This window comes from Cynocephalus volans, chromosome 3, assembly GCF_027409185.1.
Source record: "Cynocephalus volans isolate mCynVol1 chromosome 3, mCynVol1.pri, whole genome shotgun sequence".
Taxonomy (NCBI): domain Eukaryota; kingdom Metazoa; phylum Chordata; class Mammalia; order Dermoptera; family Cynocephalidae; genus Cynocephalus; species Cynocephalus volans.
The window spans coordinates 38,395,309-38,412,790 of record NC_084462.1 but is presented as its reverse complement, the minus strand read 5'-3'; the positions used below and the strand labels follow the sequence as shown (position 1 = coordinate 38,412,790).

Sequence of the window (17,482 nt, the reverse complement as noted above, 5' to 3'; positions counted from 1 at the left end):
ACTGAAGGATTCGACCAGTGTCCCTGGGCCCTTTTCTCAAGCGTGCATGTGATCTGTCTCTACACTTCTCAGGGGGAGTTGCCCTGGTAGGCGTGCCGTCTGCGGGGAAGGAAGGAACACCTGGGTTTCCCCCGAGGAGCGGAGGCGTTTGGGAGTCCTGGAATCTGTGCGTCCGGTGGGGCGCCCGAGGCTGGAGGACCGCTCAGGACGGTAAGCTTTCCTGTGCCCAGCCCGTTGATGGGGTCTTTAGGGTTTCGCAGGCCTGCCCGGTCCTACTTCTCCGCAGGCCACCCGTGGCACGCCCGGGTGCACCGCTCGAGCAGACTGTGTGTTGCTGCTGCTCGGTGGCGCGAGCCTGGGTGCTCCAGGGCGCCGGAGGCGTCTGAGGCCATCGGCTCGCCCACTGCCCAGCGTGCGCTGCCCACCGTCCAGCGGCCTCGAGTGTGCTTGGATCGATGATGACTCCCCCATAAAAACATTCCTTGGAAAAGCTGAACAAAATGAGTGAAAACTCACTACCGTCGTTCTCATCGGAACTGAGGTCCAGCACGTTGCCTGGAGCGGGGACTGCAGGAGTGAGGGACAGCTCCACTGGTTCACATGTGCTGCAGCTGCCGGGCCTTCAGCAGCGCAGGGTCTCCCATCTTGTGGGCGAGAGGGACATTCCCCCAGTTGGATGTGTGAGGGCACGGGAGGAGAGTCGGTCCCTGGCTGAATGGCCCCTGTCCGGTGAGGCGGTGGTCCTGAATGGAGGCCTGCGTGCGGTAGCAGTGGGGAGTGTGCAGGAGGCCTAGGCTTGGTGAGCCGATAGGGCGGGCGTGTTTTGCCCCGGTGGACCTTACGACGGGGCCCCTCGCGGCCTGTGTCTGAGGGCAGGAGACGGCCCTGCTTTCGCTGATGAGGACCCGAGGCCGGGGCCTCAGGCACCCGTGGGAGTTGCTTTTGTGATTGGTGAGGAGAGGTGAGTGGCAGTGGTGATGGGGTCGAAGGAATAGAGGTTGGGGGACGCGGCTGGCGGCCGCTCTCCGTGTCCCCTGCACCCAGAATGGGGCCATGAGGATTTCCACCACCTCCTCCCGTGCCCCCTGCCCTGAGGTCCAGATATGCAGGTGGCCGACGGCCTCGGCGGGAAGGGAAAGCCAAGGGTAGGGTCAGCGCGTGCATGCACACGCGTGCGTGTCGTGGATCGTCTCCTCTGTGCAGCTTCCGTCCTGGCTTCTCTGTCCTCGGAGTTGTCCGGGCAGCGATAGGTGTCCGAGAGGGGACTGCGTGGAGAGGTTTCAACGTGGGGGAGCACGGTGATCCCGCACAGGACCTTGTCATGCCCAGGATTCTTCCTCGCGGAGCAGGGCGCTCCATGGTGGGCGGTCGTAGCCGTGCCTCGCCGAGGGCCCGTGAAGTGCCTTTGCGGGCCAGACTCTCGGGCTCCACCTGGCCTTGGCCCCTGTGCCTGTGGGTCCACAGTCGCCCCTCCCAGGGTCCATGCATGGAGGGTGGCAGTTGCGATCCACTGGCACGGGTGTCTCTCACTGGGCCCGCCCACGGCCATGTTCATCCTCGGAGAGCGGTTGGCACAGCGCAGGCACCTCCAGTGCAGTGTCATGGAAGGCGTCCCGGAGAGAGCTTCTCCGGTCCGTGGATGCGTGGGCATGTCCTAGTGCTTCAGGTGTGACCTGTTGGGGTCCCCTTTGAGTTTGGGTGGTTATGCCGCTGTCGCTCTCCTAGCCCGCTGTCGTTGGTAGTGTGGCACTTTGGGGAAGAAAGGTTGGATTTCGTGGGGTGGGCTCAGGGAAGGTTGAGACGATGGGCCCCTGTCGTCCTCCAGCTGAGGTAGAAGACGTGCACGTTGTCGTTGAGGTCGTGTCTCGGGAGTGTTGGGTTGCTGGCATGGGGGTGAGGATTGGGTCAGCTGTGCTGTGTGACTGACCACCACTTTGCACAGGGGCAAGGGCTGAGAAGGCCTACGGGTGCGAGTGTGCCCTGAGTGCTGCAGGGTGAGGGACGTGGGTCGTCCTTGAAGACGACCCAGTCCGTTTGGTCTTTCTGTCGGCTGAGCGAGGGCCCGCGGAGGTAGCTGACCGGAGGACGCCGGTGGTGTGAAGAAGCCTGAGCCCCAGGGGTGGTCCGGCTCTGCCCTTGAGGCCGTGTCCCCGAGAGACGTGCACACGGGCTGTTGTAGCGGTGGTTTGTGCAGCTGTGGGTGGTTGGTTGTCAGCCAAGTGGGCTTTGCCCCGGGGGGCTCTCGGAGACAGTATCTCCCCGTGGACTTGGGAGCCCAGGTGAGGAGGAGCGTGCACAGGCAGTTGGTGTGTGCTTTTACCACACGTGAGGCTGTTAGAGAAGGAGCATCTGGACTGTCTGAGCGACGGTGAGGGAGGGGTCAGAGGTGACGTCCATTGGAGAGAAGGCCTGTTCGTGAGCAGTAGGTCTGCAGAGGGGTGTGGGAGGCCTGGGAGCCATACGCAGTGACCGAGGGGCTCGTGAAGGTGTGGAGGTCCACACGTGCACCCTAGGAAGCGACGCACAGGCTCGCACGGACCCGAGTCCCCCCACGTGCTGCACAGGGATCTAGCAGGAGGGACACGTGTTCAGTGAGATGAAGAGATCTAGTGCGAGGAGATGGGAAGCAGATGCGAGAGTTGACCCGGCGGGACGCTTTGGCACTGAAGGATTCGACCAGTGTCCCTGGGCCCTTTTCTCAAGCGTGCATGTGATCTGTCTCTACACTTCTCAGGGGGAGTTGCCCTGGTAGGCGTGCCGTCTGCGGGGAAGGAAGGAACACCTGGGTTTCCCCCGAGGAGCGGAGGCGTTTGGGAGTCCTGGAATCTGTGCGTCCGGTGGGGCGCCCGAGGCTGGAGGACCGCTCAGGACGGTAAGCTTTCCTGTGCCCAGCCCGTTGATGGGGTCTTTAGGGTTTCGCAGGCCTGCCCGGTCCTACTTCTCCGCAGGCCACCCGTGGCACGCCCGGGTGCACCGCTCGAGCAGACTGTGTGTTGCTGCTGCTCGGTGGCGCGAGCCTGGGTGCTCCAGGGCGCCGGAGGCGTCTGAGGCCATCGGCTCGCCCACTGCCCAGCGTGCGCTGCCCACCGTCCAGCGGCCTCGAGTGTGCTTGGATCGATGATGACTCCCCCATAAAAACATTCCTTGGAAAAGCTGAACAAAATGAGTGAAAACTCACTACCGTCGTTCTCATCGGAACTGAGGTCCAGCACGTTGCCTGGAGCGGGGACTGCAGGAGTGAGGGACAGCTCCACTGGTTCACATGTGCTGCAGCTGCCGGGCCTTCAGCAGCGCAGGGTCTCCCATCTTGTGGGCGAGAGGGACATTCCCCCAGTTGGATGTGTGAGGGCACGGGAGGAGAGTCGGTCCCTGGCTGAATGGCCCCTGTCCGGTGAGGCGGTGGTCCTGAATGGAGGCCTGCGTGCGGTAGCAGTGGGGAGTGTGCAGGAGGCCTAGGCTTGGTGAGCCGATAGGGCGGGCGTGTTTTGCCCCGGTGGACCTTACAACGGGGCCCCTCGCGGCCTGTGTCTGAGGGCAGGAGACGGCCCTGCTTTCGCTGATGAGGACCCGAGGCCGGGGCCTCAGGCACCCGTGGGAGTTGCTTTTGTGATTGGTGAGGAGAGGTGAGTGGCAGTGGTGATGGGGTCGAAGGAATAGAGGTTGGGGGACGCGGCTGGCGGCCGCTCTCCGTGTCCCCTGCACCCAGAATGGGGCCATGAGGATTTCCACCACCTCCTCCCGTGCCCCCTGCCCTGAGGTCCAGATATGCAGGTGGCCGACGGCCTCGGCGGGAAGGGAAAGCCAAGGGTAGGGTCAGCGCGTGCATGCACACGCGTGCGTGTCGTGGATCGTCTCCTCTGTGCAGCTTCCGTCCTGGCTTCTCTGTCCTCGGAGTTGTCCGGGCAGCGATAGGTGTCCGAGAGGGGACTGCGTGGAGAGGTTTCAACGTGGGGGAGCACGGTGCTCCCGCACAGGACCTTGTCATGCCCAGGATTCTTCCTCGCGGAGCAGGGCGCTCCATGGTGGGCGGTCGTAGCCGTGCCTCGCCGAGGGCCCGTGAAGTGCCTTTGCGGGCCAGATTCTCGGGCTCCACCTGGCCTTGGCCCCTGTGCCTGTGGGTCCACAGTCGCCCCTCCCAGGGTCCATGCATGGAGGGTGGCAGTTGCGATCCACTGGCACGGGTGTCTCTCACTGGGCCCGCCCACGGCCATGTTCATCCTCGGAGAGCGGTTGGCACAGCGCAGGCACCTCCAGTGCAGTGTCATGGAAGGCGTCCCGGAGAGAGCTTCTCCGGTCCGTGGATGCGTGGGCATGTCCTAGTGCTTCAGGTGTGACCTGTTGGGGTCCCCTTTGAGTTTGGGTGGTTATGCCGCTGTCGCTCTCCTAGCCCGCTGTCGTTGGTAGTGTGGCACTTTGGGGAAGAAAGGTTGGATTTCGTGGGGTGGGCTCAGGGAAGGTTGAGACGATGGGCCCCTGTCGTCCTCCAGCTGAGGTAGAAGACGTGCACGTTGTCGTTGAGGTCGTGTCTCGGGAGTGTTGGGTTGCTGGCATGGGGGTGAGGATTGGGTCAGCTGTGCTGTGTGACTGACCACCACTTTGCACAGGGGCAAGTGCTGAGAAGGCCTACGGGTGCGAGTGTGCCCTGAGTGCTGCAGGGTGAGGGACGTGGGTCGTCCTTGAAGACGACCCAGTCCGTTTGGTCTTTCTGTCGGCTGAGCGAGGGCCCGCGGAGGTAGCTGACTGGAGGACGCCGGTGGTGTGAAGAAGCCTGAGCCCCAGGGGTGGTCCGGCTCTGCCCTTGAGGCCGTGTCCCCGAGAGACGTGCACACGGGCTGTTGTAGCGGTGGTTTGTGCAGCTGTGGGTGGTTGGTTGTCAGCCAAGTGGGCTTTGCCCCGGGGGGCTCTCGGAGACAGTATCTCCCCGTGGACTTGGGAGCCCAGGTGAGGAGGAGCGTGCACAGGCAGTTGGTGTGTGCTTTTACCACACGTGAGGCTGTTAGAGAAGGAGCATCTGGACTGTCTGAGCGACGGTGAGGGAGGGGTCAGAGGTGACGTCCATTGGAGAGAAGGCCTGTTCGTGAGCAGTAGGTCTGCAGAGGGGTGTGGGAGGCCTGGGAGCCATACGCAGTGACCGAGGGGCTCGTGAAGGTGTGGAGGTCCACACGTGCACCCTAGGAAGCGACGCACAGGCTCGCACGGACCCGAGTCCCCCCACGTGCTGCACAGGGATCTAGCAGGAGGGACACGTGTTCAGTGAGATGAAGAGATCTAGTGCGAGGAGATGGGAAGCAGATGCGAGAGTTGACCCGGCGGGACGCTTTGGCACTGAAGGATTCGACCAGTGTCCCTGGGCCCTTTTCTCAAGCGTGCATGTGATCTGTCTCTACACTTCTCAGGGGGAGTTGCCCTGGTAGGCGTGCCGTCTGCGGGGAAGGAAGGAACACCTGGGTTTCCCCCGAGGAGCGGAGGCGTTTGGGAGTCCTGGAATCTGTGCGTCCGGTGGGGCGCCCGAGGCTGGAGGACCGCTCAGGACGGTAAGCTTTCCTGTGCCCAGCCCGTTGATGGGGTCTTTAGGGTTTCGCAGGCCTGCCCGGTCCTACTTCTCCGCAGGCCACCCGTGGCACGCCCGGGTGCACCGCTCGAGCAGACTGTGTGTTGCTGCTGCTCGGTGGCGCGAGCCTGGGTGCTCCAGGGCGCCGGAGGCGTCTGAGGCCATCGGCTCGCCCACTGCCCAGCGTGCGCTGCCCACCGTCCAGCGGCCTCGAGTGTGCTTGGATCGATGATGACTCCCCCATAAAAACATTCCTTGGAAAAGCTGAACAAAATGAGTGAAAACTCACTACCGTCGTTCTCATCGGAACTGAGGTCCAGCACGTTGCCTGGAGCGGGGACTGCAGGAGTGAGGGACAGCTCCACTGGTTCACATGTGCTGCAGCTGCCGGGCCTTCAGCAGCGCAGGGTCTCCCATCTTGTGGGCGAGAGGGACATTCCCCCAGTTGGATGTGTGAGGGCACGGGAGGAGAGTCGGTCCCTGGCTGAATGGCCCCTGTCCGGTGAGGCGGTGGTCCTGAATGGAGGCCTGCGTGCGGTAGCAGTGGGGAGTGTGCAGGAGGCCTAGGCTTGGTGAGCCGATAGGGCGGGCGTGTTTTGCCCCGGTGGACCTTACGACGGGGCCCCTCGCGGCCTGTGTCTGAGGGCAGGAGACGGCCCTGCTTTCGCTGATGAGGACCCGAGGCCGGGGCCTCAGGCACCCGTGGGAGTTGCTTTTGTGATTGGTGAGGAGAGGTGAGTGGCAGTGGTGATGGGGTCGAAGGAATAGAGGTTGGGGGACGCGGCTGGCGGCCGCTCTCCGTGTCCCCTGCACCCAGAATGGGGCCATGAGGATTTCCACCACCTCCTCCCGTGCCCCCTGCCCTGAGGTCCAGATATGCAGGTGGCCGACGGCCTCGGCGGGAAGGGAAAGCCAAGGGTAGGGTCAGCGCGTGCATGCACACGCGTGCGTGTCGTGGATCGTCTCCTCTGTGCAGCTTCCGTCCTGGCTTCTCTGTCCTCGGAGTTGTCCGGGCAGCGATAGGTGTCCGAGAGGGGACTGCGTGGAGAGGTTTCAACGTGGGGGAGCACGGTGATCCCGCACAGGACCTTGTCATGCCCAGGATTCTTCCTCGCGGAGCAGGGCGCTCCATGGTGGGCGGTCGTAGCCGTGCCTCGCCGAGGGCCCGTGAAGTGCCTTTGCGGGCCAGACTCTCGGGCTCCACCTGGCCTTGGCCCCTGTGCCTGTGGGTCCACAGTCGCCCCTCCCAGGGTCCATGCATGGAGGGTGGCAGTTGCGATCCACTGGCACGGGTGTCTCTCACTGGGCCCGCCCACGGCCATGTTCATCCTCGGAGAGCGGTTGGCACAGCGCAGGCACCTCCAGTGCAGTGTCATGGAAGGCGTCCCGGAGAGAGCTTCTCCGGTCCGTGGATGCGTGGGCATGTCCTAGTGCTTCAGGTGTGACCTGTTGGGGTCCCCTTTGAGTTTGGGTGGTTATGCCGCTGTCGCTCTCCTAGCCCGCTGTCGTTGGTAGTGTGGCACTTTGGGGAAGAAAGGTTGGATTTCGTGGGGTGGGCTCAGGGAAGGTTGAGACGATGGGCCCCTGTCGTCCTCCAGCTGAGGTAGAAGACGTGCACGTTGTCGTTGAGGTCGTGTCTCGGGAGTGTTGGGTTGCTGGCATGGGGGTGAGGATTGGGTCAGCTGTGCTGTGTGACTGACCACCACTTTGCACAGGGGCAAGGGCTGAGAAGGCCTACGGGTGCGAGTGTGCCCTGAGTGCTGCAGGGTGAGGGACGTGGGTCGTCCTTGAAGACGACCCAGTCCGTTTGGTCTTTCTGTCGGCTGAGCGAGGGCCCGCGGAGGTAGCTGACCGGAGGACGCCGGTGGTGTGAAGAAGCCTGAGCCCCAGGGGTGGTCCGGCTCTGCCCTTGAGGCCGTGTCCCCGAGAGACGTGCACACGGGCTGTTGTAGCGGTGGTTTGTGCAGCTGTGGGTGGTTGGTTGTCAGCCAAGTGGGCTTTGCCCCGGGGGGCTCTCGGAGACAGTATCTCCCCGTGGACTTGGGAGCCCAGGTGAGGAGGAGCGTGCACAGGCAGTTGGTGTGTGCTTTTACCACACGTGAGGCTGTTAGAGAAGGAGCATCTGGACTGTCTGAGCGACGGTGAGGGAGGGGTCAGAGGTGACGTCCATTGGAGAGAAGGCCTGTTCGTGAGCAGTAGGTCTGCAGAGGGGTGTGGGAGGCCTGGGAGCCATACGCAGTGACCGAGGGGCTCGTGAAGGTGTGGAGGTCCACACGTGCACCCTAGGAAGCGACGCACAGGCTCGCACGGACCCGAGTCCCCCCACGTGCTGCACAGGGATCTAGCAGGAGGGACACGTGTTCAGTGAGATGAAGAGATCTAGTGCGAGGAGATGGGAAGCAGATGCGAGAGTTGACCCGGCGGGACGCTTTGGCACTGAAGGATTCGACCAGTGTCCCTGGGCCCTTTTCTCAAGCGTGCATGTGATCTGTCTCTACACTTCTCAGGGGGAGTTGCCCTGGTAGGCGTGCCGTCTGCGGGGAAGGAAGGAACACCTGGGTTTCCCCCGAGGAGCGGAGGCGTTTGGGAGTCCTGGAATCTGTGCGTCCGGTGGGGCGCCCGAGGCTGGAGGACCGCTCAGGACGGTAAGCTTTCCTGTGCCCAGCCCGTTGATGGGGTCTTTAGGGTTTCGCAGGCCTGCCCGGTCCTACTTCTCCGCAGGCCACCCGTGGCACGCCCGGGTGCACCGCTCGAGCAGACTGTGTGTTGCTGCTGCTCGGTGGCGCGAGCCTGGGTGCTCCAGGGCGCCGGAGGCGTCTGAGGCCATCGGCTCGCCCACTGCCCAGCGTGCGCTGCCCACCGTCCAGCGGCCTCGAGTGTGCTTGGATCGATGATGACTCCCCCATAAAAACATTCCTTGGAAAAGCTGAACAAAATGAGTGAAAACTCACTACCGTCGTTCTCATCGGAACTGAGGTCCAGCACGTTGCCTGGAGCGGGGACTGCAGGAGTGAGGGACAGCTCCACTGGTTCACATGTGCTGCAGCTGCCGGGCCTTCAGCAGCGCAGGGTCTCCCATCTTGTGGGCGAGAGGGACATTCCCCCAGTTGGATGTGTGAGGGCACGGGAGGAGAGTCGGTCCCTGGCTGAATGGCCCCTGTCCGGTGAGGCGGTGGTCCTGAATGGAGGCCTGCGTGCGGTAGCAGTGGGGAGTGTGCAGGAGGCCTAGGCTTGGTGAGCCGATAGGGCGGGCGTGTTTTGCCCCGGTGGACCTTACAACGGGGCCCCTCGCGGCCTGTGTCTGAGGGCAGGAGACGGCCCTGCTTTCGCTGATGAGGACCCGAGGCCGGGGCCTCAGGCACCCGTGGGAGTTGCTTTTGTGATTGGTGAGGAGAGGTGAGTGGCAGTGGTGATGGGGTCGAAGGAATAGAGGTTGGGGGACGCGGCTGGCGGCCGCTCTCCGTGTCCCCTGCACCCAGAATGGGGCCATGAGGATTTCCACCACCTCCTCCCGTGCCCCCTGCCCTGAGGTCCAGATATGCAGGTGGCCGACGGCCTCGGCGGGAAGGGAAAGCCAAGGGTAGGGTCAGCGCGTGCATGCACACGCGTGCGTGTCGTGGATCGTCTCCTCTGTGCAGCTTCCGTCCTGGCTTCTCTGTCCTCGGAGTTGTCCGGGCAGCGATAGGTGTCCGAGAGGGGACTGCGTGGAGAGGTTTCAACGTGGGGGAGCACGGTGCTCCCGCACAGGACCTTGTCATGCCCAGGATTCTTCCTCGCGGAGCAGGGCGCTCCATGGTGGGCGGTCGTAGCCGTGCCTCGCCGAGGGCCCGTGAAGTGCCTTTGCGGGCCAGACTCTCGGGCTCCACCTGGCCTTGGCCCCTGTGCCTGTGGGTCCACAGTCGCCCCTCCCAGGGTCCATGCATGGAGGGTGGCAGTTGCGATCCACTGGCACGGGTGTCTCTCACTGGGCCCGCCCACGGCCATGTTCATCCTCGGAGAGCGGTTGGCACAGCGCAGGCACCTCCAGTGCAGTGTCATGGAAGGCGTCCCGGAGAGAGCTTCTCCGGTCCGTGGATGCGTGGGCATGTCCTAGTGCTTCAGGTGTGACCTGTTGGGGTCCCCTTTGAGTTTGGGTGGTTATGCCGCTGTCGCTCTCCTAGCCCGCTGTCGTTGGTAGTGTGGCACTTTGGGGAAGAAAGGTTGGATTTCGTGGGGTGGGCTCAGGGAAGGTTGAGACGATGGGCCCCTGTCGTCCTCCAGCTGAGGTAGAAGACGTGCACGTTGTCGTTGAGGTCGTGTCTCGGGAGTGTTGGGTTGCTGGCATGGGGGTGAGGATTGGGTCAGCTGTGCTGTGTGACTGACCACCACTTTGCACAGGGGCAAGGGCTGAGAAGGCCTACGGGTGCGAGTGTGCCCTGAGTGCTGCAGGGTGAGGGACGTGGGTCGTCCTTGAAGACGACCCAGTCCGTTTGGTCTTTCTGTCGGCTGAGCGAGGGCCCGCGGAGGTAGCTGACCGGAGGACGCCGGTGGTGTGAAGAAGCCTGAGCCCCAGGGGTGGTCCGGCTCTGCCCTTGAGGCCGTGTCCCCGAGAGACGTGCACACGGGCTGTTGTAGCGGTGGTTTGTGCAGCTGTGGGTGGTTGGTTGTCAGCCAAGTGGGCTTTGCCCCGGGGGGCTCTCGGAGACAGTATCTCCCCGTGGACTTGGGAGCCCAGGTGAGGAGGAGCGTGCACAGGCAGTTGGTGTGTGCTTTTACCACACGTGAGGCTGTTAGAGAAGGAGCATCTGGACTGTCTGAGCGACGGTGAGGGAGGGGTCAGAGGTGACGTCCATTGGAGAGAAGGCCTGTTCGTGAGCAGTAGGTCTGCAGAGGGGTGTGGGAGGCCTGGGAGCCATACGCAGTGACCGAGGGGCTCGTGAAGGTGTGGAGGTCCACACGTGCACCCTAGGAAGCGACGCACAGGCTCGCACGGACCCGAGTCCCCCCACGTGCTGCACAGGGATCTAGCAGGAGGGACACGTGTTCAGTGAGATGAAGAGATCTAGTGCGAGGAGATGGGAAGCAGATGCGAGAGTTGACCCGGCGGGACGCTTTGGCACTGAAGGATTCGACCAGTGTCCCTGGGCCCTTTTCTCAAGCGTGCATGTGATCTGTCTCTACACTTCTCAGGGGGAGTTGCCCTGGTAGGCGTGCCGTCTGCGGGGAAGGAAGGAACACCTGGGTTTCCCCCGAGGAGCGGAGGCGTTTGGGAGTCCTGGAATCTGTGCGTCCGGTGGGGCGCCCGAGGCTGGAGGACCGCTCAGGACGGTAAGCTTTCCTGTGCCCAGCCCGTTGATGGGGTCTTTAGGGTTTCGCAGGCCTGCCCGGTCCTACTTCTCCGCAGGCCACCCGTGGCACGCCCGGGTGCACCGCTCGAGCAGACTGTGTGTTGCTGCTGCTCGGTGGCGCGAGCCTGGGTGCTCCAGGGCGCCGGAGGCGTCTGAGGCCATCGGCTCGCCCACTGCCCAGCGTGCGCTGCCCACCGTCCAGCGGCCTCGAGTGTGCTTGGATCGATGATGACTCCCCCATAAAAACATTCCTTGGAAAAGCTGAACAAAATGAGTGAAAACTCACTACCGTCGTTCTCATCGGAACTGAGGTCCAGCACGTTGCCTGGAGCGGGGACTGCAGGAGTGAGGGACAGCTCCACTGGTTCACATGTGCTGCAGCTGCCGGGCCTTCAGCAGCGCAGGGTCTCCCATCTTGTGGGCGAGAGGGACATTCCCCCAGTTGGATGTGTGAGGGCACGGGAGGAGAGTCGGTCCCTGGCTGAATGGCCCCTGTCCGGTGAGGCGGTGGTCCTGAATGGAGGCGTGCGTGCGGTAGCAGTGGGGAGTGTGCAGGAGGCCTAGGCTTGGTGAGCCGATAGGGCGGGCGTGTTTTGCCCCGGTGGACCTTACGACGGGGCCCCTCGCGGCCTGTGTCTGAGGGCAGGAGACGGCCCTGCTTTCGCTGATGAGGACCCGAGGCCGGGGCCTCAGGCACCCGTGGGAGTTGCTTTTGTGATTGGTGAGGAGAGGTGAGTGGCAGTGGTGATGGGGTCGAAGGAATAGAGGTTGGGGGACGCGGCTGGCGGCCGCTCTCCGTGTCCCCTGCACCCAGAATGGGGCCATGAGGATTTCCACCACCTCCTCCCGTGCCCCCTGCCCTGAGGTCCAGATATGCAGGTGGCCGACGGCCTCGGCGGGAAGGGAAAGCCAAGGGTAGGGTCAGCGCGTGCATGCACACGCGTGCGTGTCGTGGATCGTCTCCTCTGTGCAGCTTCCGTCCTGGCTTCTCTGTCCTCGGAGTTGTCCGGGCAGCGATAGGTGTCCGAGAGGGGACTGCGTGGAGAGGTTTCAACGTGGGGGAGCACGGTGCTCCCGCACAGGACCTTGTCATGCCCAGGATTCTTCCTCGCGGAGCAGGGCGCTCCATGGTGGGCGGTCGTAGCCGTGCCTCGCCGAGGGCCCGTGAAGTGCCTTTGCGGGCCAGACTCTCGGGCTCCACCTGGCCTTGGCCCCTGTGCCTGTGGGTCCACAGTCGCCCCTCCCAGGGTCCATGCATGGAGGGTGGCAGTTGCGATCCACTGGCACGGGTGTCTCTCACTGGGCCCGCCCACGGCCATGTTCATCCTCGGAGAGCGGTTGGCACAGCGCAGGCACCTCCAGTGCAGTGTCATGGAAGGCGTCCCGGAGAGAGCTTCTCCGGTCCGTGGATGCGTGGGCATGTCCTAGTGCTTCAGGTGTGACCTGTTGGGGTCCCCTTTGAGTTTGGGTGGTTATGCCGCTGTCGCTCTCCTAGCCCGCTGTCGTTGGTAGTGTGGCACTTTGGGGATGAAAGGTTGGATTTCGTGGGGTGGGCTCAGGGAAGTTTGAGACGATGGGCCCCTGTCGTCCTCCAGCTGAGGTAGAAGACGTGCACGTTGTCGTTGAGGTCGTGTCTCGGGAGTGTTGGGTTGCTGGCATGGGGGTGAGGATTGGGTCAGCTGTGCTGTGTGACTGACCACCACTTTGCACAGGGGCAAGGGCTGAGAAGGCCTACGGGTGCGAGTGTGCCCTGAGTGCTGCAGGGTGAGGGACGTGGGTCGTCCTTGAAGACGACCCAGTCCGTTTGGTCTTTCTGTCGGCTGAGCGAGGGCCCGCGGAGGTAGCTGACCGGAGGACGCCGGTGGTGTGAAGAAGCCTGAGCCCCAGGGGTGGTCCGGCTCTGCCCTTGAGGCCGTGTCCCCGAGAGACGTGCACACGGGCTGTTGTAGCGGTGGTTTGTGCAGCTGTGGGTGGTTGGTTGTCAGCCAAGTGGGCTTTGCCCCGGGGGGCTCTCGGAGACAGTATCTCCCCGTGGACTTGGGAGCCCAGGTGAGGAGGAGCGTGCACAGGCAGTTGGTGTGTGCTTTTACCACACGTGAGGCTGTTAGAGAAGGAGCATCTGGACTGTCTGAGCGACGGTGAGGGAGGGGTCAGAGGTGACGTCCATTGGAGAGAAGGCCTGTTCGTGAGCAGTAGGTCTGCAGAGGGGTGTGGGAGGCCTGGGAGCCATACGCAGTGACCGAGGGGCTCGTGAAGGTGTGGAGGTCCACACGTGCACCCTAGGAAGCGACGCACAGGCTCGCACGGACCCGAGTCCCCCCACGTGCTGCACAGGGATCTAGCAGGAGGGACACGTGTTCAGTGAGATGAAGAGATCTAGTGCGAGGAGATGGGAAGCAGATGCGAGAGTTGACCCGGCGGGACGCTTTGGCACTGAAGGATTCGACCAGTGTCCCTGGGCCCTTTTCTCAAGCGTGCATGTGATCTGTCTCTACACTTCTCAGGGGGTGTTGCCCTGGTAGGCGTGCCGTCTGCGGGGAAGGAAGGAACACCTGGGTTTCCCCCGAGGAGCGGAGGCGTTTGGGAGTCCTGGAATCTGTGCGTCCGGTGGGGCGCCCGAGGCTGGAGGACCGCTCAGGACGGTAAGCTTTCCTGTGCCCAGCCCGTTGATGGGGTCTTTAGGGTTTCGCAGGCCTGCCCGGTCCTACTTCTCCGCAGGCCACCCGTGGCACGCCCGGGTGCACCGCTCGAGCAGACTGTGTGTTGCTGCTGCTCGGTGGCGCGAGCCTGGGTGCTCCAGGGCGCCGGAGGCGTCTGAGGCCATCGGCTCGCCCACTGCCCAGCGTGCGCTGCCCACCGTCCAGCGGCCTCGAGTGTGCTTGGATCGATGATGACTCCCCCATAAAAACATTCCTTGGAAAAGCTGAACAAAATGAGTGAAAACTCACTACCGTCGTTCTCATCGGAACTGAGGTCCAGCACGTTGCCTGGAGCGGGGACTGCAGGAGTGAGGGACAGCTCCACTGGTTCACATGTGCTGCAGCTGCCGGGCCTTCAGCAGCGCAGGGTCTCCCATCTTGTGGGCGAGAGGGACATTCCCCCAGTTGGATGTGTGAGGGCACGGGAGGAGAGTCGGTCCCTGGCTGAATGGCCCCTGTCCGGTGAGGCGGTGGTCCTGAATGGAGGCGTGCGTGCGGTAGCAGTGGGGAGTGTGCAGGAGGCCTAGGCTTGGTGAGCCGATAGGGCGGGCGTGTTTTGCCCCGGTGGACCTTACGACGGGGCGCCTCGCGGCCTGTGTCTGAGGGCAGGAGACGGCCCTGCTTTCGCTGATGAGGACCCGAGGCCGGGGCCTCAGGCACCCATGGGAGTTGCTTTTGTGATTGGTGAGGAGAGGTGAGTGGCAGTGGTGATCGGGTCGAAGGAATAGAGGTTGGGGGACGCGGCTGGCGGCCGCTCTCCGTGTCCCCTGCACCCAGAATGGGGCCATGAGGATTTCCACCACCTCCTCCCGTGCCCCCTGCCCTGAGGTCCAGATATGCAGGTGGCCGACGGCCTCGGCGGGAAGGGAAAGCCAAGGGTAGGGTCAGCGCGTGCATGCACACGCGTCGTGTCGTGGATCGTCTCCTCTGTGCAGCTTCCGTCCTGGCTTCTCTGTCCTCGGAGTTGTCCGGGCAGCGATAGGTGTCCGAGAGGGGACTGCGTGGAGAGGTTTCAACGTGGGGGAGCACGGTGCTCCCGCACAGGACCTTGTCATGCCCAGGATTCTTCCTCGCGGAGCAGGGCGCTCCATGGTGGGCGGTCGTAGCCGTGCCTCGCCGAGGGCCCGTGAAGTGCCTTTGCGGGCCAGACTCTCGGGCTCCACCTGGCCTTGGCCCCTGTGCCTGTGGGTCCACAGTCGCCCCTCCCAGGGTCCATGCATGGAGGGTGGCAGTTGCGATCCACTGGCACGGGTGTCTCTCACTGGGTCCGCCCACGGCCATGTTCATCCTCGGAGAGCGGTTGGCACAGCGCAGGCACCTCCAGTGCAGTGTCATGGAAGGCGTCCCGGAGAGAGCTTCTCCGGTCCGTGGATGCGTGGGCATGTCCTAGTGCTTCAGGTGTGACCTGTTGGGGTCCCCTTTGAGTTTGGGTGGTTATGCCGCTGTCGCTCTCCTAGCCCGCTGTCGTTGGTAGTGTGGCACTTTGGGGATGAAAGGTTGGATTTCGTGGGGTGGGCTCAGGGAAGGTTGAGACGATGGGCCCCTGTCGTCCTCCAGCTGAGGTAGAAGACGTGCACGTTGTCGTTGAGGTCGTGTCTCGGGAGTGTTGGGTTGCTGGCATGGGGGTGAGGATTGGGTCAGCTGTGCTGTGTGACTGACCACCACTTTGCACAGGGGCAAGGGCTGAGAAGGCCTACGGGTGCGAGTGTGCCCTGAGTGCTGCAGGGTGAGGGACGTGGGTCGTCCTTGAAGACGACCCAGTCCGTTTGGTCTTTCTGTCGGCTGAGCGAGGGCCCGCGGAGGTAGCTGACCGGAGGACGCCGGTGGTGTGAAGAAGCCTGAGCCCCAGGGGTGGTCCGGCTCTGCCCTTGAGGCCGTGTCCCCGAGAGACGTGCACACGGGCTGTTGTAGCGGTGGTTTGTGCAGCTGTGGGTGGTTGGTTGTCAGCCAAGTGGGCTTTGCCCCGGGGGGCTCTCGGAGACAGTATCTCCCCGTGGACTTGGGAGCCCAGGTGAGGAGGAGCGTGCACAGGCAGTTGGTGTGTGCTTTTACCACACGTGAGGCTGTTAGAGAAGGAGCATCTGGACTGTCTGAGCGACGGTGAGGGAGGGGTCAGAGGTGACGTCCATTGGAGAGAAGGCCTGTTCGTGAGCAGTAGGTCTGCAGAGGGGTGTGGGAGGCCTGGGAGCCATACGCAGTGACCGAGGGGCTCGTGAAGGTGTGGAGGTCCACACGTGCACCCTAGGAAGCGACGCACAGGCTCGCACGGACCCGAGTCCCCCCACGTGCTGCACAGGGATCTAGCAGGAGGGACACGTGTTCAGTGAGATGAAGAGATCTAGTGCGAGGAGATGGGAAGCAGATGCGAGAGTTGACCCGGCGGGACGCTTTGGCACTGAAGGATTCGACCAGTGTCCCTGGGCCCTTTTCTCAAGCGTGCATGTGATCTGTCTCTACACTTCTCAGGGGGAGTTGCCCTGGTAGGCGTGCCGTCTGCGGGGAAGGAAGGAACACCTGGGTTTCCCCCGAGGAGCGGAGGCGTTTGGGAGTCCTGGAATCTGTGCGTCCGGTGGGGCGCCCGAGGCTGGAGGACCGCTCAGGACGGTAAGCTTTCCTGTGCCCAGCCCGTTGATGGGGTCTTTAGGGTTTCGCAGGCCTGCCCGGTCCTACTTCTCCGCAGGCCACCCGTGGCACGCCCGGGTGCACCGCTCGAGCAGACTGTGTGTTGCTGCTGCTCGGTGGCGCGAGCCTGGGTGCTCCAGGGCGCCGGAGGCGTCTGAGGCCATCGGCTCGCCCACTGCCCAGCGTGCGCTGCCCACCGTCCAGCGGCCTCGAGTGTGCTTGGATCGATGATGACTCCCCCATAAAAACATTCCTTGGAAAAGCTGAACAAAATGAGTGAAAACTCACTACCGTCGTTCTCATTGGAACTGAGGTCCAGCACGTTGCCTGGAGCGGGGACTGCAGGAGTGAGGGACAGCTCCACTGGTTCACATGTGCTGCAGCTGCCGGGCCTTCAGCAGCGCAGGGTCTCCCATCTTGTGGGCGAGAGGGACATTCCCCCAGTTGGATGTGTGAGGGCACGGGAGGAGAGTCGGTCCCTGGCTGAATGGCCCCTGTCCGGTGAGGCGGTGGTCCTGAATGGAGGCCTGCGTGCGGTAGCAGTGGGGAGTGTGCAGGAGGCCTAGGCTTGGTGAGCCGATAGGGCGGGCGTGTTTTGCCCCGGTGGACCTTACAACGGGGCCCCTCGCGGCCTGTGTCTGAGGGCAGGAGACGGCCCTGCTTTCGCTGATGAGGACCCGAGGCCGGGGCCTCAGGCACCCGTGGGAGTTGCTTTTGTGATTGGTGAGGAGAGGTGAGTGGCAGTGGTGATGGGGTCGAAGGAATAGAGGTTGGGGGACGCGGCTGGCGGCCGCTCTCCGTGTCCCCTGCACCCAGAATGGGGCCATGAGGATTTCCACCACCTCCTCCCGTGCCCCCTGCCCTGAGGTCCAGATATGCAGGTGGCCGACGGCCTCGGCGGGAAGGGAAAGCCAAGGGTAGGGTCAGCGCGTGCATGCACACGCGTGCGTGTCGTGGATCGTCTCCTCTGTGCAGCTTCCGTCCTGGCTTCTCTGTCCTCGGAGTTGTCCGGGCAGCGATAGGTGTCCGAGAGGGGACTGCGTGGAGAGGTTTCAACGTGGGGGAGCACGGTGCTCCCGCACAGGACCTTGTCATGCCCAGGATTCTTCCTCGCGGAGCAGGGCGCTCCATGGTGGGCGGTCGTAGCCGTGCCTCGCCGAGGGCCCGTGAAGTGCCTTTGCGGGCCAGATTCTCGGGCTCCACCTGGCCTTGGCCCCTGTGCCTGTGGGTCCACAGTCGCCCCTCCCAGGGTCCATGCATGGAGGGTGGCAGTTGCGATCCAC

The 17,482-nt window shown here is 63.6% G+C and overlaps 7 non-coding genes across 7 annotated transcripts; all 7 read left to right on the top strand.

Annotated features, from left to right (window-relative positions):
- The first annotated feature begins 449 nt into the window (after positions 1-449).
- LOC134374258 (small nucleolar RNA SNORD116) lies at positions 450-545 on the top strand. The gene has a single exon (XR_010023126.1). It is a non-coding gene; the product is annotated as a small nucleolar RNA SNORD116 (small nucleolar RNA).
- A 2,566-nt stretch (positions 546-3,111) lies between these two features.
- On the top strand, positions 3,112-3,207 carry LOC134374257 (small nucleolar RNA SNORD116). The gene has a single exon (XR_010023125.1). It is a non-coding gene; the product is annotated as a small nucleolar RNA SNORD116 (small nucleolar RNA).
- A 2,566-nt stretch (positions 3,208-5,773) lies between these two features.
- Positions 5,774-5,869, top strand: LOC134374256 (small nucleolar RNA SNORD116). The gene has a single exon (XR_010023124.1). It is a non-coding gene; the product is annotated as a small nucleolar RNA SNORD116 (small nucleolar RNA).
- A 2,566-nt stretch (positions 5,870-8,435) lies between these two features.
- Positions 8,436-8,531, top strand: LOC134374255 (small nucleolar RNA SNORD116). The gene has a single exon (XR_010023123.1). It is a non-coding gene; the product is annotated as a small nucleolar RNA SNORD116 (small nucleolar RNA).
- A 2,566-nt stretch (positions 8,532-11,097) lies between these two features.
- On the top strand, positions 11,098-11,193 carry LOC134374254 (small nucleolar RNA SNORD116). The gene has a single exon (XR_010023122.1). It is a non-coding gene; the product is annotated as a small nucleolar RNA SNORD116 (small nucleolar RNA).
- Positions 11,194-13,759: 2,566 nt separating this feature from the next.
- On the top strand, positions 13,760-13,855 carry LOC134374253 (small nucleolar RNA SNORD116). The gene has a single exon (XR_010023121.1). It is a non-coding gene; the product is annotated as a small nucleolar RNA SNORD116 (small nucleolar RNA).
- Positions 13,856-16,420: 2,565 nt separating this feature from the next.
- LOC134374314 (small nucleolar RNA SNORD116) lies at positions 16,421-16,516 on the top strand. The gene has a single exon (XR_010023180.1). It is a non-coding gene; the product is annotated as a small nucleolar RNA SNORD116 (small nucleolar RNA).
- The last annotated feature ends 966 nt before the right edge of the window (positions 16,517-17,482 follow it).